This window comes from Ahaetulla prasina, chromosome 2, assembly GCF_028640845.1.
Source record: "Ahaetulla prasina isolate Xishuangbanna chromosome 2, ASM2864084v1, whole genome shotgun sequence".
Lineage (NCBI taxonomy): Eukaryota > Metazoa > Chordata > Lepidosauria > Squamata > Colubridae > Ahaetulla > Ahaetulla prasina.
In genome coordinates this window covers 82,823,061-82,834,886 of record NC_080540.1, presented here as the reverse complement: position 1 = coordinate 82,834,886, position 11,826 = coordinate 82,823,061, and the positions used below count along the sequence as shown (strand labels likewise).

The following is an 11,826-nucleotide window of genomic DNA, read 5'->3' as shown; positions in this document are numbered from 1 at the left end:
GCTTTTGAGAATTCTAGGAGTGGAATGGTCTGATATATAATGGAGTGGAAGAAAAGTATCTTCTTTGTCTTTGGAAGGGGAGTGGAGGTTTTAAGGAATGACTATGGATTATGATTTGTGCTAGATTTTAATTTTTGTTGTTAGTTTTATACCCTGTACTCGGTTCTCGGAAGTCCTGGGGGGTGGGGGGAGGAAGGGGAAGGGAGGGGGAGGGGGTAGAAAATGGATTGATAGTTAATGTACAAAGATGATTGAAGATGTATAATTAATGTAAGATCGGACCTGCCTGGTTACTACTTTAGAATGAAGGGAAAGAAGGAGTAGAAGAGAGGAGGAGGAAAGGAAGGAAGGAAGAGGGGAAGAGGGAGAAGAAAGGAGTAGGGAGGAAAGAGGAGAGGATGTAGATAAGAGAGGGGGAGGATGGTTATGGAAAGTAGAAGAAGGTAAAGAAGGAGAGTAAAAGGAAAAGGAAGGGGGTGGTGACCGGGCAAACCCGATTAATTGTATATGAGGGTACATTAAATATGTTATTGGATATGTTATTGGATAAGAATGTCAAAATAAAACTTTTTAAGACAAAAAAAGAAAGTACTATCAATGCTATTGAAAGTGGAAAATTAAAAGGAGTAGGTGGCAGCCTCTGGTTTATATCAACAAAGTTCTTTTTTATTATTTAATTCAATTGTGGCACTGTTCAAATACAAAGTGACAGTTTACAATATAAAAACAAAATATATTAAGATAATAAAAATACAATAAAGAAGAAACAGAATCCAGAATCAAATCAAAACTTATACAATGTATGTCAAAAACCTCTAACAAGGAGGTTCCATCCACCTTATCCCAAAGTATGGAAAAGGGACATGTCTTTAACATCTTCTGGAATGCTATCTGGGCAGGAGGTGTACTCTTAATAACCCAGCCTACTTGTATATATGATAAAAATGGAGAATATGGATGTACCAAAGGTGCTTTTTCAAGAGGCAACTGGCCTTTCTGGTTTTTGTTTTTTTTGAAGATGTTTCACTTCTCATCTGTTTCACTTCTCATCCAAGATTTGCGACAACCATGACCTGGATGACTGAGAATCTTCATATGGAGAATATGCATGCTGCTGTCATGGATGACAGTGAAACTAAAGGTTCTCAGATCTTTCTGCAGGTGTTGTGGTCCACCAGCAGCCTGTGGAGCTTTGCAGAAGAGTCGGACAGTGAGGAGGCTGGGGTGGACAATGGATTAGTCCTGGAGTCAGAGGAAGGCTCTGCATCAAAGGCAGAGATGGGGCCAGGGCCATCTGGGAACAATGTGCAGACTCTGGAGCCTCCAGAGGCGGACAGTAGAGAGGCAGAGGAACAGGAGGAGCCTCTTCCTAGTGCACACATGAGAAGAGCTGCCAGAAGGCAAGAGCAGCTAAAGCAAAAAGGACGACTCGGGAGTAAGGCCAGAAGATGATTGGGCCCCCCCATAAGGCTTAAAAGAGCAGCAATGAGCCATTGGGTTCTTTGTAGGAAAGCAACGTTGATTTCCATGCTTCTTGTCAGCATCTCTTGAACTTTGTATGGTTTTTGCCAAGAAAAGTCTTTGGCAGGTTGCCAAAGACAACAAAGATTGGTGAAGAATTTGTTTTGGACTAAGCTGAGAATGAATTAATTCTCAGTTGTTTTAATAAAATAAGTTTGTTCAGGACTGAATTTGTTTGGTAATCACTACTTGGGCCTCAGTCACAACAGCAGGTAGCTAGGTGATCACTTCTTAGAAGTATTACTTATATCCCTGAATTGTAACTGAACTGAGTTCTGCTAGTCACTAGTGCCTCTCTTAACTGGAAACATCAATCATATGGAACTTTAAATGTGTTACAACCTTTCTGTGGGTCTTGATTGACATATCCAATCACTTCTTTTAAAAAAAAACTTTTTAAGTTGATCATATGGCCAAATAACTTACACTTGAATTCCTACTCTGGGGAAAGAGGCCACAACAGGTTACAGTTAATTAGAGAAGAATAAACCAGAGTTGATTTCTGCTCAAGATCAGCTCTACCAAGCTTAACGATGGAGGGCAATTTTCCTCTTAATTAATGCTGCACCCCCCCCATTGTAAATCTAATTATTTCCTTATGATTCTTAATTTGATTCTTCAGACTTTTCAGATTCCCTAGTCCTGGGATGACCTTAGTAAACCCGATTCCTTCCGAGGTGTACTACATTAAACCTCCCATAGAATAATCATCCACCCGAAGACCACCAGCTTGGGAAAGTGTGATCAAGGAGCTTAAAACTAAGAGGAAACGCGGTCCCCTCAAAATAAGGACGACCAAGATGGTGAGGTGAGCGAACAGGGGGATCAGTTCACTGTCCAGTTTACATCTCGCCGGATCACTAAGCAATAATAATTTTTGGACAGTCCAAACGAGCGATCGATAATACCCTCGAGAGTAAGCGGCCTTTCGGTCTGCGCTCTTCGTAGCCAGGGCACAAGCTCACCTCCCTCCCGGCTCAACTGGATCGATGTCTCCGCTCTCCGTCCTCCCACCCCCACCCCTGAAGTTCTTTAATCCACGCCCTCATCCCGCAACCTCGGGATTCCCCAGGCAGCAGGCGCAAGGCGGTGTGAAACGGGACTCTTTTGTTTATTTCTTTTTTCCTTCCTTCCTTCCTCCCTCCCCCCGCCCCATACACCTCCGCCTCCCTTTTATCTTTCCGACACATCTGCTCGGGCTCCGACAAGGGATGGCGCACGTCACGCGCTGGCCGGCCGCTTGAAGCGAGAGCCTCTGCCCCTCGCCCAGCCGCTGCACCGGGGAAACGATGGGGCTGGAGCCCAAGGTGCAGATGATGTGCTAGCCTCCCCGCCAAGCGCCAGAGGCGGCTATTTTTAGAAAGCCCTGCAATTTCTCTCTCTCTCTCTTTCCCCCCTTCCCCTCCCCTCGCAAAGCCTAGAGCAGAACAGCGGCGCCGGGAGACCCACAGTCTGAGCACCGCCAACGCCGCCGCGAGCCCCGCTGGCCGAACTGCCCCCCGGCCAGCAAGCAGGTGGGTAGATACGCTTTTAGTCCCGTTGCCCCTTATCCACCTCCTCGCCCTCGGTCCCCCTCTCGCTCCGAGGCCGCTGAGGCCCAGGGGTTGTTCTTTCCCCCGCCCCCCCTCAGAACCGGAGCAAAAACAAAAGCGGGCTCCTTTAAGCCCCTCGGGGCTGGGCGTGTCCCCAGCCGCCGCTCCGCTCCGCTTCTCTTCTCCAGCTCGCGGAAGCTCCGCGCCAGTCAGCGCGGCTTCTAAATCCCTTGTGCTCCCCGGGCGAAGAGACGGTGGGCGCGCGCGCGCGCACTCGCGGGAAGAAAAGCCTCTCCCGTCGTCTCCTCGCGCAGACCTGTTCCCCCGCTCGGGGTTCCTCATCCAAGGCGGGAAATGGCTTCGTTTAAGAGCCTTCCCGGTCGATCCTCTCCTCCTCCTCCTTTTCTAGTCCATCGCCTTAACCACTCGGCCACGACTTTCCTTTCTCGCTAGCCAACCCCTTTTGCCTCGGGTCTTGTGTGCAATGGGGAAAGGGCTCCGAGCTGTGTTTAGGTTGAACAAGGCAGGCCAACCTCAAGCGTAAGTCACGGAAGCTTCTGCAAAGCCTCCCATTTCCTCTCCTCTTCCCTCCCAGCTCCTATTAATAGCAAGGAAGCTTTTGTCTTTCTCTTTGCACCCATTAATTATTCCCCTTGACTGGCATTGGGGAAGGGAGGGGGGCAGTGGAGAGGCCTCAGAAATAAAAAAAGAGCTGGAGGGGAGGAAACAAACTCCTGTTCCCTTCTTATGTAATCGAGTAATAGAAGAGCAATCTCGGGGCGGTTCTGGCGGTGTGGGGGTAATTTGGGATTCCCCAGCATACACAGGCTGTGTGCAAGTTGTATGATAGGCCTATCAGATTGGGTCTATCCTTAGAGGGCAACCTCTGAGAGACAACAGCAAAGGTGAGGGAGCTGTGTGCCCTGGCATCTAACCTGGCATCTTCCCCCCATCACCATCCCGGTTGTCACCCTACAAGATTTTCTCTTTCAGGTTCCATTTGGAAAAAACATTCAAGTGACATGGCCTTTGAACATGTCATGTAATGAGAAGATCATGGCCTTAGGTATACAGGGAGTCCTTGACTCACAACCATTCGTTTACTGACCATAAAAGTGACAAAGGCACTTTAAAAAAATTGACTTATGACTGGTTTTCACACTTATTCTCATTGCCACATCCCCATGCTCATGGGATTAAAATTCGGATGCTTGGCCACTGGCATGTATTTATGACGGTTGCAGGACCCCAGAGTCACGTGATCACCTTTTGCAACCTTCTGACAAGCAAAATGAATGGAGAAGCCAGAGTCACTAACAACGGTGTTACTAATTTAAGAACTGCAGTGATTCATTTAACAATTGTAGCAAGAAAGGTCATAAAATGGGGCAAAACTCACTTAACAACTGTCTTGCTTGGGAACAGAAATTTTGGCTCAATTGTGGTTATAAGTCAAGGACTACCTGTACTTGGAATCTTGCAGAATGCTTTTTATGTCAAGCGCAGAATGAATGTGTGTGTGTGTGTGTTGTTGTATATACATACATATACACATATACACACATACATATACACACACATATATATATATATGCAAGATATGATATATATAATATATCATATTAGAATATATCATATTAGAAGTGAACTTAGAACTCTTGTGTGTGTGAAGGGACTCGAGACTGATGATGAGTTTGACCCTTCCCCTGGGCTCATCCTGGTCATCTATTACATTTTATTTATTATTTATTTATTAAGTTTACCTGCTGCCCATCTCACTCACCAAAGTGAATCAGGATGGCTTGAGCCAATGTCCTCTTCACCAGCCCCACCAATCATATTGAAAAGTTTGTAAGGAAACTAAAATACAACTAAAGTCACCTGGAATTGATTCTCTGGCGGCTAATCTGACCCTAGGTCTCTTGAATATTTTTTCAAATACATTAGCTTTGATGTTATTCAAAGTCTGGAATGCAAATATTAAATGGAATGATGATGCTCTTACAGAAGAAAAGGAAGTCTTTGCAATTAGATGAAGTGATACATGCTCTCATCCAAATTGGTGATGACTATAAACAATACAGTTTAATTCTCTGAATAAACTTGGTCTGTTCTTGGGCAGGACTGTTGCATATCAGATTTATAGAAGTCCTAAGCAAAACTTCATAGATACAAATACAGCCATGGCTGCCTGAAGACTCAGAATTAACACAGATATTATGCAGAATGATAGAAATCCAGTTGCTACTCAATATGATACCATGAAGGTTAATTATAAAGGGATATCTATAATTTGTCTGGTACACCATTTCTTCTTTTAAGAACTTGGCGCTTTCTGAGCTTGGTTGTTTGCTTGCAGACATTTTATTACTTGACTAAGTAACATCAGTGCTGGTGAGTGTGCAATTTGCTCCCTGTTTGTGTAGGTACCAGTAATCCTTGAGTTATGAGCGTAATGGAGCCTGCCCATCATGGTCATTACTCATGACCATTGTGAATTGGGTCACCCATGTGAGTGATCTGATTTTACAACCTTTTTTTGTGGTGGTCCTTAGGTGAACATGGAGGTCATTAAACCAATGGTTTGCTATAGGCCAGTTTTACCGAAAACTAGAAGTAAATGCTGATTTTCAACAAAACAGTTGTAAAACGTGCCACATGGTCATCCCATAACTGCAGGATGCTGCAAATGGCCATAAATGCAGATTAGTTGCCAAATGCCTGAAGGGCAATCACATGACTGAGGGTGTGTGTGACCATTGGAACTTCAAATCCAGGTCAAAAATATTCCCAGAGAAGCTCTGCCAGAGTTTTGAATGTGAAACAGCCAGTCATAAGTTGAGGATTACTTCTAGCTTGCCCTGTCAGTGAAATATGTAGCTTTCTCCTTGGTAGTTCCTTGATTAGTTCTCCTGTTTGCCTGGTGCTAACCCCTGATTCTCTGGGTGTTAGTTGTAGAAAAGATATATTCTGGTCTTTTTGCTTCCTTCTTAGCTTTTTTATTATCAGTGATCTGTAAACCTGGTTTGTATCTATGTGGTCGATGATGGCTGGTTTGCCTGAATGACATCCTTCAAGGAATTCTCTAACATTTTGGATTTAGCTTAGTCTGGGATACTGACAATTTCCAAGTTGAAACTATGGTTGAGTCTATCCATGTGTTGTGAGAATAAGGAGTTTTCATTGTGTCTTCTGATTGATATTTGCTGTTCATGGATACACTATGCTAGTCTGCCTGTCTGTTTTATATTTCTTCTTTGTCAATTATGATAAAACAAGGAGTAATCACATTTTAATTTAATACAGGTCAATTAAACACCATTTCTCATTAAGCATGCTTTCCAAATTAGTGGAGGAAATTAGTTTTATTAACTTTTTTCAAAGGGTTTAAAAGACTGAAGTAATAACTGTAGTCTTCTTTGTAATTAAGATAAATTTTCAGGTTTGCTAATCCAAAAAAAATCCAATTTCTTTAGGATTGTGGGAGGGAAAAATCTGTGAACGTGGCCCCAAAGAACTAAGAAAAACTATTTCTTTTGGATGATCCAGTCACTCTCATATATGAATGAGAGTCCTGGTAAGCTTTTATTAGTGTAAGGCAGCTGAGAGCTGAATTTCAGATTAAGAGAAAAGCACACACATATTCATACTATGTGCCCCTGTATTTTGGCAAGAATAATCTTGATGGGTTTTTAGGGCATGTATATCTTTCTGATCAGAAGAGGCTAACTCCTGATGTAGAAGGTGATAACTTAGTTTTCTCTGGGTAATTGTTGAGGCTTTTAATCAAATTGTTTTACAATGGACTTTGTGACCACATGTGATAGCAATAGCACTAGCACTAGCAATAGCATTTCGACTTATATACCGCTTGACAGTGCTTTACAGCCAGGGATACTATTCAGCAGGTTCTGACAGGTTTTGGAGAACTGGTAGCGGAAATTTTGAGTAGTTCGGAGAACCGGCAAATACCACCTCTGGCTGGCCCCAGAGCGGGGAGGGAATGGGGATTTTGCAGTATCCTTCCCCTGGAGTGAGATGGGAATGGAGATTTTGCAGTATCCTTCCCCTGCCATGTCCACCAAGCCATGCCCACAGAACCGGTAGTAAAAAAATTTGAATTCCACCAGTTTACAGCCCTCTCTAAGCGGTTTACAGAGTCAGCATATTGCCCCCAACAATTTGGGTCCACATTTTACCCACCTCGGAAGGGTGGAAGGCTGAGTCAACCTTGAATCTGGTGAAATTTGAACTGCCAAATTGCAGGCAGCCGGATAATGACATTTGTTTTGAAGAAAAGAGGGAAACTTGTATAAAGAGTGACAAGAATACATGCAGTATCTGAAGCTTATTAAACCGTAAGGATTTCTACCGTAAAGAGAACAGGACCTCATCTAAGCAGCAGTTTGGCCTAGCTCTCGATTTACTGTATGTGTGTATCTAGGTAGATAAACAGAGGTCAGCAACAGCACGAAGAAAAAAGAATGGAAACCTGTGGAAGACTGAAAAGGCGGGCACTTTTGTTTATGTATTATAAGTTGAATAAATATAAACATTTATAATCTTTAGATCTGTTCCTCTGTTGTTTTATCCTAATTCACGTTTATTCGATGGTCAAGAAACAGAAAAAGAACATTTTTGAAGTGCATATGGGTAGTTTTTGATTTACGACTGGTTGCTTAGTGACAGTTTGAAGATCTGCCGGATTTCTCCCCCACAAAAAAAGGGTTTTTATGACCCAGTTCTGAAGCTCCAATAGCTGCCCCTGCCATGGTTAAGTGACCACATTTTGGGTATTCAGCAACTGGCCCTCATTTATGGTCATTTCAGCATCCTGTGGTCACATGACCACAATTTATAACATTTTTGCTGAAAATCTGTGTTTGCTTTCAGTTTTTGGCAGAAATGACCCATAGCTTAATGACTGCATTAACTGCATTCCTTAATGGCTGCAGATTCACTAAACAATAATAATTTGCTTAATTATTGCCAAAAAAGGGATCATAAAGTTTTGTTGGTCATATGATGACTTACTTTAAAACCATCATGAGCAGGCAGGTTCCAATACAGTCATAAGTCAAGGACTCTATGTATCTCATGACTATACAATATAGATCAGTGTCGGCAAACCTATGGAACGTGTGACGGAAGCGGCATGCAAAAAAACATCCTGTGAAGAATGTGTGGCCTTGCTGGCTCCTATTCCGCATTCCTATGATCACGTGCGTGCCGGTCAGCTGGCCGTGTCTCATGCGGGAGAGGCAGAACCCGGAAGAGCGGCATTCCGTCACACATGCACAGGCTGGAACCCAACCTTCCAGGTTGACGTTGCGCACATGCGTGATGGCCAGCTGTTCGTCGGGCGTGCTTCCATGCCAGTATCTGGGTGTTTGAGTGCTGGTTCGCACATGCGCGATAGACTGCTGCTCTTCTGGATATTGGTGCTCCTGCATGCATGAAGGCCAGCAGGGCCACGCATACCTTGCGGGATGATTTTGCGCGCTACTTCTGGCATGCAGGCCAGCGCGCGGGCACGTCAAAGGTTTGCCATCACTGATATAGATACTATCAGTAGAAATGTCAAAACTTGAAAATAACTTGTAGAAGGTGATTCAGATGGACAAGTTTTTAAACTGGAATCATTAGTCCATTTAAAGCTTATGTGGAATTCACTTGGACAAAGGAATTAAAGTTTGATAATACCTGGAGGGAGACAGGTAGTGGGAGGTTAATTTGTATCATGATGAGTGTGTTAATTTCACAATATTAATGGCACCTATAATTCCTATTTTGGAAAAAGTTGGGGGCCTTAGTCTTATTCAAGGAAGCAAATCTGTAAGTGTTTATGTGATAGCCAGTGTAAATGCTTCTAAGAAAATAGCCAAGTTGGACTTCCACTAGAAGTTGCTTTGACTTCCATGTGAGCAAAAACCTTGATAACGCAGCTATATGTGAAGATGCTTTGCTTCTGCAGACATTACTGCTAACCATGTGAGATGCTTCTCTACATATTTGCATACCGTACTGCTTCAGAACTCCTTATGAAGCTTTTTTTCCAAAGGCAGAATGATAGGTAGCAATGGATTTCTGAATCTTTTTTGAAAGCATCAAAGAGTTTGGCTTTTTTGATTGCTGTATACCCTGAAGTTGCCTTTAAAATGATCTCAACTAGACACAGCTATTAACACCTTGGAGAGAAAGATGAGAAATTGAATTCACGCATTAAGTCCTCGTAATGTTTACCTGGAGCACTTTGCAAGCTTACTAAAGAAGCCCAACAGTATTGCTCATGGATGCCTCCAATTGGCAGATTACATTTGTTGTTTGTTTTTATTTTTTGCAGTTAAAATCCTTCATCTGCTGGGCAACGAACTAATGTAATAAGTCACCTTATATTGCACATACACATGGAAACAGCTTATTCCTTGAGGGAAATAAAATAAAAATAGCAATTGATCTGTGACATGGCTAGGAAGAAAATCTAATTTTTTTGATTAATTACTAATCTGATATGTTTATTTTTCTCTTGAGTAACAAAACATTTTTGCTTTCCACATTAACATTTTAGGAGCATTTTAGGAGCATTTTTAATTAAGTTTCCCTCAATGGAGAAGCCTTTATGTGTTTCCTTAATCCTCCCATTGCCACAAAAAGGTTTTAGGTTTCTTTTCATAAAATTCACCCATTGTTCAGATTCTGTGAAAAACCATGGAAGATTTCAGGCAAATAAAAGAAATTTTAAAATAAATTTTACTATCATAAGGAATAGCAATGCCCAAAATTTAGATTTCAAAAGATTAGACAAATTTACAGATGATATAGCTATTGGTGACTTCTATCTGTTGAGGCAGCCAGTTTGGTGCAATTGTTCAGGCATATTAGAAACTGAGAATGATTTCTAGTCCTGCATGAAGTCAACTAGGTGACTTTAAGCTGGTTCCTCTAGGAAAGTGCCAGAAATTGCAGGGGATCAACACTGACTCCAAGGCATTGACACATACGCATACACTCTGTTGTGTCCCATTTACAATTCTCCACACTAGTCGGAGGAGGGGAAATAAGCAGGAGGCTGCTATTCCACAGTTTTTCTGCTTTTGATCCTCTGGTTGGCTTCTGTGAGAAATGATGCTAATGTAGATGGTTCTTTAATTTTATTCAGCGCAGTTCTTGTGTTGTCAAAAAATGGTGCATAGAAATGAACTAATTTAAAATGTGTCAAATTGTCTCAATAAAGCTATGCTGTCATACATGATTTCTCCCTCTAAATTAAATATCTTTTACTTCACTGCTGGACAGTGAATTGGGATTTTTATTTTGACAGTTGGAACATAACTTGGAGGACATTTAGGCCAGCCCTTTAGCCAGGACTGACCAACTAAAAGTCTTGGCAAGCTTTTTTGACCCTTCTCCTCCTCCTCCTCTTCCTCCACCACCACCTCCCAGTTTTTCAAAGTTAAAGCAGTTTCTGGGAGGCATTGGTTTTATATAACCAATGCATAGTTATTCTGTCTCCTTTTCAAATATGGATTATCTTTATACCGAAGGATGAATGGAACCGCCTTGAACTTCAGTATAATATAATACCAATTTAATATGGGTGGCAAAAAGTCCCAGTTTTCATTTATTGAGGAAGTTATTCAACTGCAGCATTGCATCATCCAGAGAGGCTGTAGTCTCATTAGTAATTCAAGGCAATTAAATGCAAAAATATCTTAGTTCCAAATCTGACTCATAAAATTGTTCCTTTTTCCAGGCTAGGGCTATTGCCAGACCCTTAAGACAGTGCAGGGAGGGCAAAGTTTCAATAACAGTTCAGAATGTGTAATAGTAGCCAATTTTGAATGAGTCAACATCAGAGAAATATTGCTTCCAACATAATTCCACTCATTGGTATTATTAAGCATGTTTGTTTGGGATTTATGAGAAATATATCTTGGAGGTACTGTATATATACAGGCATTATTCAGAGTCTAGTTTAAGTCTTCCACATAGACGGTGCAGATGACATGCAATCATTGAGATTGATACACTTTCAGAAATTTCTTACTACTAAGAAAAATGTTGAGTCTTGCCAGCAAAGTTATTTTCATAACTATGTTATGGTACCTGAAGTTATTCTGGGGAAGGAATTAGAATTTCTACCTGTATATCAGGGGTGAAATGCTCCCAGATCGGACCGGCTCGCGCGATCCGGTAGCGATGGCGGCTGCTGGTTTGGAGGACCGGTAGTAAAAATCCCTGGCCCCGCCCCCCCTGCCTCTGCTGAGCCGTACCATCAGTAGAGGGTGGTTTTTTTTTTACTTTTAAAAGAAGCTTTTGCTTCAGCATGCCTTTAAAAGTAAAAAAAAAAAGCCTTTGAGGATCCCGCCCCTCAGCTGAGATCGGCAGAGCCTTTAAACTTAAAAAAAAAATTTAAAGGCTACTCTGGGGATCTCACCTAAGTTCCTCATCAGCAGAACTTTAAAAAAACATGTTTTCTGTAGAAAACATGTAGAAAAACTCCTTTTAAAAGAGTCTAAGACACTTACCTGATTACTGATTGACCTCATGGCTTTTTTCGCAGCCGGAAAGCCCCAGTTTCACTTTCAGCGCCAGACAGAACTAATCTAAACTAAGCTAATCTATTTCACCACTTTTATTTTATTTATTATTTATTTATTAATCACATTTATATACCGCCCTATCTCCCAAGGGACTCAGGGCGGTTCACAGGCAAGTAAAAAGCACATATAAATACAGACTAAAATAACAATTAAAAAACTTATTCTAGAAG

At 42.0% G+C, this 11,826-nt stretch overlaps 1 protein-coding gene across 3 annotated transcripts in view; it reads left to right on the top strand.

The window, feature by feature from the left end:
* The first annotated feature begins 2,720 nt into the window (after nucleotides 1-2,720).
* The window catches only part of CPLX2 (complexin 2), a 173,402-nt gene continuing 164,296 nt past the window's right edge, over nucleotides 2,721-11,826 (top strand). Inside the window, exons 1-2 of one of the 3 annotated variants that reach the window (XM_058171137.1) lie at nucleotides 2,721-2,828; nucleotides 2,938-3,035. The gene's annotated coding sequence lies outside the window, so the exon portion shown is untranslated. Of the gene's footprint in view, nucleotides 3,036-3,209; nucleotides 3,594-11,826 lie in introns of those variants that run through there. The other 2 variants (XM_058171136.1, XM_058171138.1) reach the window with 2 other exon arrangements.